This window comes from Charadrius vociferus, unplaced genomic scaffold (genome assembly GCF_000708025.1).
Source record: "Charadrius vociferus isolate BGI_N301 unplaced genomic scaffold, ASM70802v2 scaffold68, whole genome shotgun sequence".
Classification (NCBI taxonomy): domain Eukaryota; kingdom Metazoa; phylum Chordata; class Aves; order Charadriiformes; family Charadriidae; genus Charadrius; species Charadrius vociferus.
In genome coordinates this window covers 2,568,503-2,582,045 of record NW_009649946.1, presented here as the reverse complement: position 1 = coordinate 2,582,045, position 13,543 = coordinate 2,568,503, and positions in this window count along the sequence as shown.

Here is a 13,543-nt window from a genome sequence, read left to right as displayed (position 1 = left end):
TTTATCTCCTTGCGGGTTTCTCATTGTCTGAACCAACTGTGAAGTTTCGATACTCAGGTAGCTGCTTCTCAGTGCAAGATGATGGTAGGTAAGGGAAAGACTGAACTTCAGAACCTACCCCTCTGCTCAGATGTGCCGCCCTGCCTGTGAAGGGTGAGGGGGAGGCCATGCTGACAGCTGGAGAGAAGCCCTCAAGCATGTAATGTAGATCCCACCTGGTTAAGGGAAATGGAGGGTGTGAGGCCATTCCAGCCTTTGTCTCAACAAAAGGTGTGTGGGAAAAGCCAGTATTTTTGCAGTTCCCCGTGAAGATTTTCTTAGGACTTTGAAGTAACTTTTGTTTACAATGATTTTCCTTTTCCGTCACAGCTGAGTGCAACAAAGACTATAAAAGGCAAGACAGAATGTTAGACCAAAAGATTTTTAGAATCAACAGGAGATTTGTGGTTGAAAGTTATTTAGAGCTTCTACTGTGGAAGATGCCCCCTTAGTGAAGGCAGCACAAGGTTTTATTCTTAAAAGGTCCCCTCTAATCATACGTTAAATAAAAAGCTGCTATTTGAATAAAGAAGAAAGAAGCTTTGAGAGGGTTTAATTCGCTTTAAGCAGTGTACTAAGGGTGTTTTGTTTTGGACAGGGCTTCAGATTATTTTTGAAGAAGTTGAAATATCATTATTCTAATCACTGGAAAAGACTAGATCAGACTTGTTTCTTTTAATAGTCATAAAGGCAGAGATTGCTCACTACCTCCAACTTTATCTTTTTATATCTGAGGTGGTAACACCCTGTGTTAAAAGTCTTTCATCTTCTCTCTTTCTGCTGACCTGCAAGGCCCAGAGTGATTTTCAGTCTGTGTTAGAGTACCTCAGCATTCAACTCATGTTGCAGCCTTGAAGCTCTTGTACACAGCAGCTTCTTCCTGGGATAGCTGCCAGCCTGCTCTCTCATGGTGGATCTCTTCTGTCCCTATCCCACTCAAATGCTTTGAACTTCAGACTAGAGTCTGAAGCTCTGCTCCTGCACTAGGACTTCTAAGCATGTCTCTGGGGTGCCCAGTTCTGCCTAGCAGCCCCTCCTGAACGTTTAACCTTTCAGTCTGCCTGGTTCCTGTGTCATCTCCTGCCCCACAACAGTTTTAACATACTGCCAAAAATGCAGGCCTCCACTGTTGAACTCTTCAGGAACTACATAGTGTTCTTAGGTAGCAACCGAATCTTCTACTTGAGTTGAAGGCAATTCAAGGGTTTTCTTCCAGGACCCTGAGAAGACCAGTAGATATATTAGTCAGGGCTCCCACCCACATACAGAGGTATGTCGAACTGTCTTTACACCCACCAAGAGCATATTGTCTCTCTCTCTCTCTCCTCTCCAAATTGCTCTAAAGGCTAGAATCATCACAAGGGTGGGTTTCATTTCCTTCTGAGCAATATGTTGCTGTCTCCTCAGACCTATCCCAGACTGAAACAGAGGGCCAGCTGCAAACCATCTCACTTTCAGCAGAGAGTCATTGAGTTGTAATTACAGGCCATTGTCCTGGGTCAGAGAGGAAGAGAGTGACTGGACCAGCATGGCGGGAAATCCACACAGAATTCACAGAATTGTTAGGGTTGGAAGGGACCTCTGGAGATCATCTAGTCCAACCCTCCTGCCAGAGCAGGGTCACCTACAGCACGTTACACAGGACAGCGTCCAGGCGGGTTTTGAATGTCTCCAGAGTGGGAGACTCCACCACCTCTCTGGGCAGCCTGTTCCAGTGCTCCACTACCCTCAAAGTAAAGAAGTTCCTTCTCATGTTAAGATGGAACTTCCTATGTTCAAGTTTATGCCCATTACCCCTCGTCCTATCACTGGGCGCCACTGAAAAAAAAAAGGCACTAGTAGTGCTCAGGGATGTTATGAACTTCATGAGTTGTATGGTTTGACAAACTGCAAGCTTGCAGCAGGTTCGTCCACCCACATTGTACAGTTGAGGACTTGGCACACAGAAACATTAAGCAGCTTAGCCAGTCACCCGTGAAGCCTGTAGCAGAGCTGTGAACATACCTTGGGAGACGCAGGTCGGTGCCATAAGGGCTAGATGGCCCTTCCTTGGACCGTGTTCAGACAAAAGTAATTTCTCCTGGTGCAGGGAGCAGAGGTGGCTGGTGGGAGAACAGCTGTGCCAGTTGGGTTCATGGTGTCACCCTGCAGAAAGCAAGTACAACTGGGAGCTGAGGCAATGGGATGAGCAGGGGCAATGCAGGGACAGCAATAGAGGGAGAAGGATCCAGTCAGAGACGCAGGGGAATAAAGGCAATAAAGGAGATGAGGAAAGTTAGAAAGGAAATAGACCATTTACAAAGGGAAGGAGCTTGAAACAATCAGTCAAGGGACTTTTTATGCCACCATCTTGTGGCTACCTATGGTGTGCTTAGTGTGGCTGAGTTCCCAGTCTGTCAGGCCTCAGGACTTATGAATGCAGAGGGCAGTTCTGAGAACAGTGGTTTTTAACTTTTCCCACCCACCAAACTAACACGAAGGAGGAACACCCCAACCTCTTGCCAAGGAGGAACACCCCAACACCACTGTAGAAACCTGAGAGGGAGGAAGGCTCTGCATCACACAACCCGAGCATGCCTCACCATGCTCCACCAGGACTTTGGCACTGGTCCCACACTGCCTCACCACTGACTGCTCAGTCTCCGGATATACAGCAGAAGATCCTCCACTGTCCTTCATCCTTCCTTTCTGTGACTGAGACTAGACACAAACTTGGGCTTGTGTAATTTTATCTAAACATGCAGTTTTCTGCAGGTAGAGGTTAACACAAGGCCATAAGGGACGTCAGTGTCCCTGCACTTAATCACTTAGGTGCCTTTAACAACACACTATTAAATTCCTCTCTGCTGGTGCAACCTCACGCACAGCGCGGTCACTGGTCACTGCTCCTTCAGTCCCCCCAGCTCCTCGTGCTGATGGACAATACCTTGGGTAATGAAACTTCTGATTTCCCCCAAACCCTGGCAAATTCTTCACTGTGTGAGATTTTTCTGCACTGCCACATCTTTGAGCTGGAGCATTAAATTCTATGAAATACCATATTTGTTAAAATAATGACCATAGCTCATTAATGATCATTCCAAATAACTGCATCGCCCAAGCTGGTAGCAAACAACAGACTACTGTGGTTTTAGATCAAGCCTTCAGGTTAAGAACAAGAGCCAGGGGAGGAGAGAAGCAGCTGTTACTCAAGAAAGCATTCTGTCTTTAGCTATGTGGTCAGTTTATCACAGCTCAGCTTCTGAACTCCTGTGATATAGGAACCAAGGAAGGAGAAAATAAGTTCCAACCAAATAAGTTTACTTGGTCTGGATGATCTCTTTTATGTTCCTACCTGTTTGTTTCATTTCATCTCCCAGACCCTCAAGGCAGCACAGAGAGGACCAAGTAGCAATGAAATGATTCCTTAGCAGAATTCGGCTCTACTGTGCTGAAAAAAAGCAGTCAACCAGAACAAAAACTCAGTAAGGATAAGAAAATGTATAGATGCTATTTATTGCAAAGGACCATGCAACTTGACAGCCTTGTGATCCTTGGTGATCAGTAAGAACATTGTAATACAACAGCATGAGTCAGGATGCATCCTTTTTAAAAAATTCAAAGACCACAAGAGCAAACCACACTGGGAGATGAGCAAACGAAAAAGAAAAAGGCTGTTCTGCAAGATTTCCTGTTCCGTGATGCATGGGCAACTGGCCTATATTCATGACCCCATTTTTCTTTCAGGTTTGTAGCTGTACCACAGAGATGCCATCCTTTGGTACAAAGCCTGTGCTGTGAAGGAGTGGGAATGGTCAATACTGGGTACAGGGCAAGTCTTGAATGAGGTGCACAGCTCTCTAACTTGCAGGCTTTCTAACTTCCATGTGGCCCTAAGCCTGAACCGAACATTGACTGCTGCTCTTCAGCAAAGGGGACAAAGGAAGACACAGAAAGAGACAGACAACCTCCTCTCTCGGGGCACCTCTATTCTGAATTGCACCCACAGCTGAGCTGCTGGGTAGAGGCCAAGCCCAAGGTGGGGTGGTACCGGCTGTGGTGGTGAACGTGCTGCGGTGCAGGGAGAGGCCCTCCGCGGTTCTGATCCCACCATTAACATGGGAGAGGGGAGTAAATGACATTTGTGGAGCTGCCCCTAAGAATGGTGTGTTTCATAGGGAGAACAGCTCTTTACATGGTTTGCACTGCAAATAAGCCATGCCTGCTTTGGGTGCTGTTAGAGCTGTTGGGTTACAGGTATTTCTGTTACACAAAAACCTGTGGGCCGGAGCTATGAGATCACACAGTCTCTGTGAGCTGCTACAGGCATGCAATTATTCATCTTTTCCCACCAAACATATTTGCTGGCACGTCCCCTACAACACTAGGCCAAACCAAAACCTAAGTCCACCTTCTAAATTTCTTGTTTACAAACAGGATTCTGACCTTCTGCTTCAAAACCAGAGTGCTCCTCACAGTTAACCTCTGTTAACCTGCTGTTATTTCTTCAGACTTTTAAAATTTTTAACTCAAGTTAATCCCCACATCTGTGGCTCCCCGCTCTGAATTGCCCAAGTCGGTCTTGACAGTGAAGCGGACACCATAGCCAAACGCCCCAGGGAAGGGGGCACAGCTTCAGCTGGCCTTTCGGCCACGCAAAGGGAGTTTCTTGCCCCAAGCCATGGCTCTCATGGGTGGACTATGGGCACTCTAACTGCTTCAATCAGTTTTACACAGCTTGCTCTCTGCTACCACCCATTGCCTGCTCAGCTTCACTGTTCTTTGGCTAGTTTCAGTTCATGGGTACGTGCTCGATTTCTTTTTCTTTGTATAAACTGGATTATTTCAGGTTCTTTCAAAGTGGTACTTGGCATTCATTTCTGCTCTTACTTTTAGTAACTCTCCGGACTCCTTTGCATCTTTCCACAGTTCAGCTTAATTCATGTTGATGTATAACACAAAATGAGCATTCATGCAAGGAAACAGTGCAGAAGAGCTATGGTGCATTAACATCACACTGATTTATTCTACCTTAGCTTCTCAGGTTAGACGATACCTATGGCCCTAACACATTCATTTTTTTGACTGGTACTTTCAACTCCTTCAAATTAAGTACCATTGAATTAGCACACACTTATTAAAACCAAAAACTAGGGGAAGAGAAGTTAATGAATTTTAATTTCTCTTTCATGGAAGAATTTGTCTTTTTTCTCCCCAGGAACCTCAGATTTCTAATGTCAGCACCTTCCCACATCTATAATTACACCTTAAAGGGATCTGCAGTGCAAAAAACTGCTCAAAATTCAGACTTTCTCATAGTTTTGTTTAACGGTTTCCGATTTAAGTGCATGATTTAAAATTTCACTTACGGCTTAATTAACTTAGCCTACTGACTGAGTGTAACAGAGTAATATCAGTTTTGCAGTTCTACACTTAATAGCTGAGGCAAGGCTTGCTCTGCTATGCCAGCATCTGTTACTTTTAGCTGCAATTTATTCCTTAAATATTTTTTTCTAAATTTCGTATTTCTCCCATCAATGTATGTTAGATTATGAAGTTTAAGTTTACATAATTCTAATCTCCAGGATTTCTTTAGTCTCTGAAAAAAAAAAAACAAAACAACATTTTGTAATTCCCTCTTCGTTTGCTCAGAATTTTTTTATCTACTTATCTTTCTGTTTTATCAGTTTCCTTTTAATAAACAGAGCACAGCCCTCCTACTTTGCAGTTGAAAGGCGATGAAGAAAACATCAGTCAAAATGGCAGCCACTCATTTGAGACACTTAGCACTATAAAGGTACCTTTTCTCACAAAGGTTGCCAGAATAATTTTAGGTTAAAATTGAGCTCTATAAAACATTTCTTAGGTAGGAAAATACTACATTGATTTCAAGGAAATGTATGCCTCAAGATTTTGCCTAAACTCATCCCTAGTTCATCTACAACCTAGAATAATTTAGACTGTTTTAAGCATCTTTATTCATGTTTAGAAAGGGTTGGAAACAGTGCTCAGGATGGAGACAGGACAGATGGTGCTGGTAGGGGCAGACCTGGCTGGACAAGCTGCTGACCAGCAGCCTGTCCGCACACAAACCATCCCCTTTATCCGCTTTTCCATCTCTTTGCCCACCCTTGTTCTCCCAAACCACTGTGACCCCTCCCTTGTCCCCCTTTTGGTCCCTAATATCCCATTACAGGACTTTTGCACTCCCCAAATGGTCCTCACTGGCATCCCACTGTGAGTCCGTGGCTCTGTAGGTCCCTCAGCTCGTGATGTGACCTGGGGGCTTGCCTGGGGGACCATGGGCTGGCTTCTCTCCTGAGGCATCCCAGAGAAGAGACAGGGCAGGGGGCTTCGGGGGCTCCAGTTGGGTATCAGCCCATCTCCCCACCCCCTGCCCTTGCTCCTCTATGCTCAGTGAGGTGAGCCTTAATCCCATAACCTAGCATTCACCTACGTAAAAGTAGGTGAACTGCACCATCCCCTGTCCTCGCACAGCATTTCTCAGCCACGTTTCACCTCCTGGCAAGGCTGCGCTCCCCAAGCAGGAAACTTGGTGCTGCTGCAGGGTACCTTCTGAGGGGCTTGTCAGCCTCACAGCCCCACACCTCAGGGACGGAGCTACAAGATCAGAGTAGCCCCTCGTAGTGGCAGCAAGACCTACAGGAGCTACCTTGTTCCTCTGTCCTCCTTTCCATTTGTAGATACGAGCTTTTAATCAGATAACCTAACACAAAATACCAGAATTATTTGCCTAAAACATAACACAAACATCAGCAATTCTGCCATGATCATCTAAGCCAAAAATTTAACTGGAAACACTGCTCTGCCACACACCATCCCTTCCCAATAGTGCCCTTTGCAGCATGCCCTGAAGGACATCTCTGAGCCAAAACAGACCATGTTGTGAGCATGAGGTGGAAGTTTTTCCATTTCAGAGTAAAAAAAAGGTGAAGCACATTTCTTGCTATGAAGACACATGTGATACTTTCACAGGGGAACTGTGTGAATGACCTGATTCTAGTACTTTGTATCTGTTGTGGTTTCCCCATAGCATAAAGCATTTGAAACAAAACAATTAAAGCTGCTAAGAAACTGAAAAACAACTTTTAGAAACCTTACGGCTTGTTTTTAAAAGTAGTAGATCCAATTGTAAGGATCAGCTGCAGTTACTCTCACAGTGCACTATCCAATTATGTTCTAAATTCATGTTTTCTAAGAGATTCCTTCAAGGACATAAGGTTTAAAACCTTATAGTAGACTTGATGTTAAACTACTATATTTGCAAATATTGTCCTTTCTCTGTAGCACAGCTTACACGCACATGAACATCTGCACCAATAAACTGTAGCAAAACCACATAGAAACTGTACTGTTTCTACATGCAAACAAGGTAGTTTGCACGCCCAGAGGCAGCCAGATGGAGTCTATCCCCATAATAACTAATATTCCATATAAAGGTCCATTTTGGTAGAATTGTGGAATAATTTAGGTTGAAAGGGCTCTCTGCAGGTCCAGCCTCCTGCTCAAAGCAGACCTAATTTCAAAGCTGTATCAGGTTGCTCTCGATCTGTCCATTAGAGTTTTGAAAATTTCCAGGGATGGAGAACTCCCAACCTCTCTGGGCACCTGCTCTAGCTCTAGTTCCTGGACCATTCTCCTGTTTGGTTGTTGGTTTTTTTTTTTTAATTCCATGTACGCAGCTAGAATTTCTCTTGATGTAATTTGACTGTTGTCCTTTCACTGGGCACTTCAAGGAAGAGTCCAAGTTCAATCTCCATATGCCGCCCCCGTAAGCAAGGTAGACCACATCTTAACCACCCACCTTCACCTTCTCTTCTACAGGCAGAACAGCCCCAGCTCTTCACAGGTCACTTGCTCCAGCCCCATCACCATCCTCTCGCTCCTCCACTGGACTCTCTCTGTTTTGTTGGCATCTCTTGTACTGGGGGGGAGCCCAAACTAAACACAATACTCCAGGTATGATCTCACAGGGAACATAGGGGAAAGAACCAGTTCCCTCAGCCTATTGGCTACACAAGCGTAGTCAGCAGACTGACTCAACTCTTCAAAGCCTTCACCCTTCAGAGCTGCCCCCAGGCACTTTTCTGCAAAGCTGCTTTTTACCCAGCCCATCTCTCCACAATTTGGCTACATAGATGTTTTGGGAGATTCTGGCTAAAGCCAAAGAAAATGACATCCGCTATTGCCCCCAGAGCCAATCACTTCATGACAAGAGGTGATCCCATTGGTCAGGCACAATTTGCCCTTCATAAACCCATGCTGGCTGTTCTCGGTCACCTTTTCTTTCATGTGCTTAGAAATCACTGCCACGAGGATTTGCATCAAATGTCCCAGGGCCTGAGGTAAGGCCAGCTAGTCTGTAGCTTGCTCGATCCTCTTTCTCACCTTCTGAAAAGCTAGACGTAAGAATTTCAAGTCATCAGGAATGTCCCTTGATCACAACAACCTTTCAAAGAAGCCTGAGAGCAGACCTTGCCAGTAAAAACAGAGGTGAAGAAGAAAGAGTACCTGTCTTTTTTTTTCTCTTTACCTTCATCACTAGGTCACCCACTCCATTCAGCAGCAGGCCCACATTTTCTTTCATCTTCCTTTTATGTATGTCCTGCTTGCAGAAACCCTTCTTGCTGCCTTTGCCGGTTTCAGCTGGAGCCTAGCTTTGATGTCTCTGTATGCCTGTGCAGTTCCATAGCCATCCCTTGTAGCCCATCCTCACTTCCACTGTCATACAATGTTTTGCATTTGAGCTCAGCCAGGAGTTTCTCAGTCAGCCAGTCTGTCCTGCTATTCCTATGCACTGTTTTACATGCTGGAAGGAATCCTTTTGAAAGGCAACCAGCTCTGGCCCCTTTACCCCTCAGGGCTCCTCCCAAACAGAACCCTGAAGAAGATAAAGTTCATTTCCCTGAAGTCCAAGACTATCACTCTGCTACTTGTCTTCTCTGCTCTCAGGATTTTTAACTCTGTCATCTCATGGTCACTGTAGCCAAGGTTGCCATTGCCTAATGCAGCCGAGCACTTCTTCCTTATCCCTGGGCAGCACATCTAGAGCATCACCCACCCCATCCTGTCTAGCACCCAAATAAGATGGTCCCTGACACACTCTGAGTCTCCTGGGTTGTTTGCGTTGTGCCATGTTGCTCTTCCTGCAAATGGGAGGTGGTTAAAAATCCCCATGAAAACCACAGCATGCAATCAGGAGACTTCTTCAAATTGTTTAAGGAAGGCTTCATTCTCTTCCTTTTCTTGATTGAGTAGTCTGTTGCAGGTGCCTACCACAATATCCCCTTTGTTGGCCTCCCCTTTAGCCATGACGACAAACCCTTGGCGGGCCAGTCGTCAGGGCTTTTTCCATTCCATTTATGCTCTGCACATTCAGACTACTCCTCTGCAGACCCCCACCCCCCTTCCATTTTTCTTACCTGCCTGCTTGTTAAGCTTGTGCCCATCCACTATAGCACTCCAGTCGTGCAATCTATTCTACCATGTTCCTGTCATTCCAGCAATGTCACAGCTTTGTGACTGCACAGACTTCTTTCTCTTGTTTATTCTGTTGCACATTTGTTTGTGGAAAAGAACCTCAGATGATCCCAGTCACCCTGATTTCTTGTAGTGAAGCACATCCCTTCCTCACACTCTGTGTGTGCTCCCTTCAATTCCTACCTACCTTCAGGCTTTGGTCTGTACACCCAACAAATCTGGTTTAAGCTCTTCACAAGGTTAGTAACTGTCAGCAAAGATAATCACCTTCATCTTTTCCTAGCAGACCTCATTCCTCAAAGAGGAATAGGTGTCTGAAAAAGCCATAAAAAACCCAAAGCCCTGCCCCTGACACCAGCAACATACTAGAGATGGGCTCAGGCAAGGCATAAACATGTTGGATAGGCAGGGGGGTGCCACCATCCCTTTCCAGAAGAAAGTCCCCGACTACTGTTACCTGTCACTTTCTCTCAGCCTCCCTGGCTCCGACAGCATGGCTAAATGCATCCCCCGACAAAACTCACTCCCTGTCTTGTCAGAGCTCTACAGTTCTCTTGTTAAGCAACTGCAACTGTAGAAAAAGCTTTCTTTTTTCCTCCATGGGAATCCCAGCCCTCCCCTGGTTAAACATTGCCTCTGGCCTTCCTCTCCTCCCATGCACCAGGAGGTTGGGTCCTGTTGTCATTCCTGGTGCCATCCAGCCTGCTTCACCTGGCAGCTCAGTGGCCTGACCAGAGCACAGCTCCTGCAGGTGACACTGCTGTCAGCCCTCAGCCTCTGGGAAGCTCCAGGCACTCCCTGCAGCCAGCATCTGGACAGGACCATCTTCCCCAGGACTGGCTCTGGGTTGAGGTCTCCAGTATGCTGTGGTAGTTGCTCTGGATAGTGCTAAGGACTGTGTCTTGCAGCTTGTCACCATCATCACCATGTCCTCTACTGGTCTCAAGCACCATCTACAGCCTTACTGTTCACCCTCTCCCACCAACTCCTTCCTGTTTGCACAAGCTGGTCACAGTGGTCCTTAGGTGTTAAGAAAGAAGATGAACGCGAGCCTGCCCTGCTCCCTCTACTCGGCAGGCAGCTTCTCGATCTCCCAGCTCTTCGCTGCATTCCTCCCACCTTATGAGTGCCGGCTCCCCGGCAGGCTGCCACCTCACACACCACGCGCTGACCAGGACACAGAAGCCTGACACACACCTGCTTCACTCCCATTATATATCTTGCTCAGCGTGCAACTCCTCATCTCCTCATAGATGCTTTTTGTCTCCAGCTGCAGTTCATAAGCACCAAGTCTGCATTTTTTCTCCTGCACTGTGCTTACAAAGCTTTAAAAAGCTTTTTTTTTTTTTTGGAGGAGCTTACAAAGCATACTGTTCCCCTAGGCTGAATGACACACTTAGACAAAAAACCTCAACACTAAAAGCAAACATTTAGTTCATTGAACAAAGCAAGTGTTCCTTGAAATAACCTTCTAATTATACGCTCAACGTTATTGTGATCTCTCTTCTGTTCCTCACCTACTGTACCAAGACAATGCTTGAAGACTGCACTAGTAAAAAACAAAGTTCCATCCTCTTCCTGTACTTAAAGGCTCGCTATTCATTTATTGACCATTTCCCCCCCCCGAAAGGTACAGTGGACTAAGCTGACTGAGGCCATTCATTTCAAGGCTTGGGAGAGAATAGTTTGTGGCACTTCTTTGAACAGCAAGGCATATACCCATAATTTGCCCTCTGAAATATTAAAAAGATGGATTATTTGGAAAGTTACACAAGAAATTTAGAACTGCAATTGACTTGAAAGACATTACAGATATATTCCAAAGAAGTGACATATTGTACAAGCAAGGACAGCTAAATGTATTTTTCCTATTATCCCATATCGGGGGGAAAAAAAAAAGTCATAGCAGTGACAAATTTTAGTACCCCAGCAGCCCAAAAGCAGAAATTGCATGCTAGGGGTCATTGGCCTTTGCGTTGTTTTTTTCTTCTCCTTTGCCATTTTTATTAGGAGAATTTAGTACTGTTCATGATAGATAAACAAAGGAACCGACGCTTTTTGATGTTCATCACAGTTCTGTCAGAGGTTCAATCTTTGGGTAACTCAATAACCTTGAATAGGCCAGTTCCTACGTTTTTTGTTTTGTTTGTTTTTTTTTTAAGAAATCAAGACAGTTGCATTGCAAGTTATGTTTCTGCAATACTGCATTTGTTATAGCTAGTCTGTAAAGGATTTAGCTTCAAGATGAACAAGATCACTTACAAATCTGTACCAAAACTGCATCTCTTACTATTCAGTTTAACTTCTCTTGGCTGTACCTTACCAGGAAAATGTCAAACCAAAAAAAGACGCAACTGGCATCTCCCAAAATGAACACAAAGCACTGTAGTCATCTTGCTGAGATTTAATTCCTGCTGCCCAGACAATGCTACAACTAGAAGTTTGTTAGCTTTTATCTACAACTGAACTGAAATATTCACGGATGCATTCTTCCTGAAGAGAAAGCTGGGCTTTGCGGAAAGTAATTCATCAATAAAAATTACTATGCTAAAAAGCTAACAAAGAAGTAAACCCCTTCATCATCATCACCCAATCACCCTGTCAGTTCAGAAGTGTTTTAGGTTGCCCCAAGAGCTAGTTATATTGTCTAAATAAGGACTATATTGTCAAAACAGTCTAAAGCTGAGAGTGGTATTATTACAGTTGGTGAAAACATCACTTATGAGGAAGTGTTTGATCAAATGCGATGTAGTTTCTCATTTTGCTTAAAAAAAAAAAGTAAGAAAAAGAAAAAAGTGGAATACAGTAATTTCTTTTATAACCCATCCTCATTACCATAGCCATATTAATGCCATGGAACTGTCAACCATAGTTTAGTCTTTATTTTTTTTTTTTTACTTCTGTAAATCACAGGATTTGTTAAACAAATTACAGAGTCTGAGTGCTTAACAAAAATGCACATTTCTAATCAGAGCTAGTTAGTATAGAACTGCACAGACCAGTCCTAACGGCCCCTCTCAGACACCTCCTTCTCTCTTCACAGAGGTGACTAGGAAAAGGCAGAACCAATGCAGAAGAACACTTCGCAGGAACATTCCCACCTTCTAAGACAGGGCTCTAGTTGTTAATTCTAACAGACTGATGAGGTTGGGTATTCAACTGCATTAGGTTCTTTAGGCAGAAGCCTCATGTAAAATACCAAACAACATGGTTTGAAATGTACAGCAAAATAAACATTCAAGAGAGCTTAGGTTGTCAGTCACATTTAAGTAACAACAACAATGGTAAAGGAGACAAAATTTTGCCAGTCAAGATCAGGTTATTTTTTTTATCCTTTGTTGAATCATAAGCCATCTGACAACTCAGACTGATACCACAGACAACCCAGTAACCCTATTCAGTCTGGTCTTAATGAGAATTTAGGATTCAGCGTCAAGAAGAAACCTGAGCATGTGCACGTTCTCAGCTGCAGACTGGACTAACTCTGAAAAAAACATTTTTCATGAAACCCCCCCGAAAACCCACAGAGCTTACTGAACTTCCTACTTGTTAAGATTTTTGCTTCAAGAAGTCTCAAAATTAAAATTTCGCCAGCACAATAGCTTTATTTTGCAATTTGAATTATTATACACTATTCAGTAAAAGCCAACAGAAGAACAGTGTGAAGACTTACCACTTTTTGGCATTTCCTTAATTCAGAGCCAGCGTGCAAGGTCTCCAGTTAACCCCCATGGTAACAGAACAACACTTTGCTGTTAACAAAAGTCATGTCAACACATAAAATGTCTAACTACTTATTTAAAAGGCCACATCTTCAAATGCAATTAGAAATAATTTAATAAAGTATTTGCTTGTTTTGGTATGATAAATTGCCACATATCCTACAACTAACAGGTAATGGAATATCATGTTTTCCCAAGACATATAAAAAAGCAAACAACACTGTCTCTACATTATTCCATACACCTTAAAAACAAATGCAAGAAACAAATTGTTCCCAGGTATTCAAGTGGAATTTTATTTC